This window comes from Temnothorax americanus, unplaced genomic scaffold (genome assembly GCF_048541705.1).
Source record: "Temnothorax americanus isolate GAGA-0224 unplaced genomic scaffold, ASM4854170v1 Scaffold163, whole genome shotgun sequence".
Classification (NCBI taxonomy): Eukaryota; Metazoa; Arthropoda; class Insecta; order Hymenoptera; family Formicidae; genus Temnothorax; species Temnothorax americanus.
Genome location: NW_027509300.1, coordinates 45,922 through 50,273, shown reverse-complemented (window position 1 = coordinate 50,273; position 4,352 = coordinate 45,922).

The following is a 4,352-nucleotide window of genomic DNA, read 5'->3' as shown; positions in this document are numbered from 1 at the left end:
CCCCTTATAACTAAAATAATTTGAACTTGACTTTATTCGATTAACAGAAAAAGTTTGAGAACAATTAGAACAATTAACACTCGGGGTAATGCCCACTTCAGTTGTTCTTCCCCCGCCGAGAGCAACTAAACCGAGTTTCCCTTGTTCTCAGGACACTCAAACCGGAAATGTCCCTCCTTTCCACAATTCCAACACTCTTTTGTTCTATTCCAATCCCTCCGCTCATAACCATAACCTTTCCTTCCTCTTTCTTCGACTTTTTCATCTCCGTCCCCCTTTTCATTACTCTTCACGCCCCTATCCTTCCCCTTCTCAAATCGCTTCTCAAAATCCCTCCTTCTTTCAAAATTTCCTCCCTGTATAATTTTCACGGCCTTTGCCCTCTCTATGGCCAACTTCAGCGAGGTAATCCCTTATAGCTGAAGAGTCCTTCTAACAAATCCGTCCGAAAGGGAAGAAACAAATTGAGCGCACGCGATCTTGTCTCGAACCGCGTAGGGACACTCAGGATAAGCTAATCGAGAGAGCCTTTCCAATTCGTGACCGAAAGTAGCTAAATCTTCCCCGAATCTTTGCCTTCTGTTCGTAAACTGAGTATAATAATTTTGCGAAAGTTGCCCCTCACCGAAACGTAGTTCTAATTTGGACTTTAGTTCTTCGTAACCCAAATTCTCTAAATTTTCTACCGATTCTAGGACAGAACGCGCTTTTCCCCTTAAGCACGACGCTAAAGCTACGGTTTTGATCGCATCGTCCCATTGATTCGCGCGTGCGATTAAATTAAATTGCGAGAAAAACTCTCGCAACGGAACCACACCGTCAAACGTGTCAGGTTTAAGTTTATATCCGATTTCACTGCGCGCGCCGTTTGCCACACCAACGGCTTCTACTTCCGGACCGCGATTCGCTCTAATATTGGAAGAACTTAGCTGTGTTTCCTGAGAAGGCAACCGGTCTCCCCGTAAAAATTGGAGTCTCCTCATCGTGCCGGCGAAGCATTGCGGCGAGTTCCTCATCACGTTGCGCCTGCTCCTCGCGCATTTGCCGCATCTCCTGTAGCACGGCTTGGAGAGCTGCCGTCTCTGAAGCTGCCGACTCCGTCGCAGGCTCCGAAGAGTCCACCAGGCGTCTCTTTCTCGTTGCAACTAGCGTCGTCATGGCACACACACTCACACGCGCGATCCCGGACGAGCCCCCAAAAAATGTTACGCTCCGTTCGCTATTCGTGTCGCGCGCACTCACGAACGCGTCCGCGTACTTCCGGGATCGCAGAAATAACCACTCTCGTTATACAAAAAAGGAACTCGGGTTTATTTAAACTCAGAACGGAATACAAGAAAGTTCTGGGAAACCGGACCGAACGATTCGAGTCACCAGATCAATCTGACGGGCGGTAATTAAATCAATAATTCTATGCGTCCCCGTTGTCAAGGGACGCGCTTCGGCTTGAAACTTCTGCGGAGCGAAGCCAATTTCAGCCCACGAGAACGAACGTCTCGGCACGGGCGAGCGGGCGTAACAATATCATTTTGCAATTTGATGTAAATCATTTCTGAAACCAGTCGTTTAGATATAGATTTTCCGAATTCCTACATCATGCATACGTTTCCATTTTAAATAAATTTAAATAAATTGTAACCTTGCGTTTCCTACTGAGAATAATTATACACATTTATTTATTTATTATTTATACTTTTATTTTTCCATTTTGACCTACAAGATTCCTACTTTACTTGATATAATTGTTCTTATTTCACTTGACGGTTCACAATGTCGTACGATCTATCGTGACTACAACATGTCATGGACACTTTAATCTTTAATCTTTAATGTAATTTTATATTGTTGACTATCTTCCGTTCTCCAGACTATCTGGTGAGTGCTCGGATTAAAATGAGTTATTGCTCTTATTCCTTGTTCCATTAATTATGTTTGACCATTTATAGATAGCAATCATTTAGTTCTCATGGTTTTCGGACCTCCTAATCTGATGACTCATAATTATGATAGAGAATGGTTTATTGATATACCGCTGAGGATGGCTCGAAGAAGAGCCAAAACGTCCGCAAATTTATAATATGCAAATATATCTGTGTATTGACATTACGCACTAATTGCCGCGTCGACTCTCTTATTGCCAATTTCTTTTATGTTTCTTATTATTATTGAGAATCCTTAATTATTTTATTATTTTGAAAGAGAGTTTAAGAGATATTAAGTTTACAGTTAATTGTGCAGATTAAACTGCATGGAGATGTCTCAGATTACAATCAACCGCGTACATCCGAATAAATTCAACTACATTTTGTGAATGATAGGAACTTTAATTTAAATGTGATACAAGCATTTAGGACTTTAATAAAAATGCAAAATAAATAATTTACGCAAACTGAAAAAAATCTAAGGCCCATTTTTTCGATTTATCGTTTCGAATATCGGTCTCAACTCAAAAAAGTAAAAAAAAATTAATGATGTGAGATCCGAGAGGGATAATCAATTTCCCGCACAATATTGAACTAATGTGAATATTTTGTGCACTCGAGCAAACACAACTTGAATTTTGATAGCTACATCTTATTACGATAATTATACTACTAAAAATCAAATATTTCTTCAACGCAAAATTGATCAAGTTTAAAATAATTGTTACAAAAAATGTTCTGTTTCGCAAAATATTATTTATTGAATCTCACGTCGTCGCTTTTTTTAACTATTATATAGTATAAAAACCGCAGTTATCAATACATATGGATAGACTGTGAAAGTTTAGATTAAAATTGGCGCTTTTTATATAAACAAATAATTTTAAATAATGATCGTGAACACACATAATTTTATTAAATAGAAAAATTACGTGAGAAATATATTAAATAGATTATATATACTAACAATAAATAATTAAAATATTGCAAGGTACTTTTTAATTATTTGATTGCAATATGCAAACTAAAAGTATTTCTAAGCATATATATATATTGCATTCTCGCACCAGTTCATGTGTAATATTTAATCCTCTAAGAAATTTGAGATTAAATTTATAATGACAAAATGTAAGACAGTAAATCAATTTAGGTATGTGATTTATCAAGGATTAAATATTAAATCTTAATCTGACCCAGTCCATCCATTTTAAGGCAACGAATCTATAAAACGTAATACATGTAATAATTGGGTTCTTAAGTAAAATTTTTTTATTAAGCGGTATCCATAATTAATGTAGAGAATCTAAGCCGATTTTTAGTACTTTTTGAATTTAAAAAAAAAACCCAAATTTGAGAAAGTTATAGCTTTCTAAAGTTTCTTTGATGACGGCAACTTCAAAAGATTTCGCAACAACATTATGACGTCACGCACATTTTCGTGTACTATATTTTCTTCAATTTTGAAGATATTGCAAAAATTCAAAAAGTTTACAAAGAAAGTATGCCATGATCTATCAAAATATACTGTTAGGTAAAAGTCGGTTAAAGACCGAATTTATTGTAGTAACTTGATAGAAGCGTTTCTGCAATATATTTGACGTAATTGTCACATAGACCCGTTACTTTAATTATAAAATTTAAATCATTACTCACCGACCAATGCGCAACAGCGGAGTTATTCTGCAACGTCGCTACGATGATTCTGTAACAAACACATATAAAATCTAAATTAAAAGGGCGTAAAAGAGAGCGTAAAAAAAGAGAGAGAGAGAGAGAAAGAGAGAGATAGTTAATATTTCAGAAAATAATCATGAAACTGAATTCTATATTGATTATTAAGTAAATTTTTAATGAAATAATTATGTAATTTTATAAGAATAATTAGTCCATTGAACATAAGCTTCTAAAATAATTTCTAAAATAATACTTTTTATTTAGACTATAACTTTTATACTGTATAAAGGCTCAGTATATCAAATATTAGAATTAAACAGGCAATAAGAGCCAAGCGTGGTTACAATCGCTAAAATTTATTACATGTCAATAGTGTCGATTGTATCATATTAGCGATTATATGACAATATGACAATAGTGTCATATTAGCGATTGTAACCACGCTTGGCTCTTATTGCCTGTTTAATTCTAATATTTGATATACTGAGCCTTTATACAGTATTAATTCACGCAGGCTGAAAAATGCGTTACTCGTTTTTCCATAACGTTAGATATTATTATGGCCTCTACGCGGTTTATTTATGTAAACAGTGGATTAAGTACCGCAAAGTCATTACTAGATGCGAATTGAAAATCGAGTTCCTACGGAAATGTATTAAACACAATGTTGTATACCTCCACACATTGGGAATATTTTATCGAAATTTGAACATACTTTTTTTAACTACAGATCAATTGGAAAATTTAAACACTGTA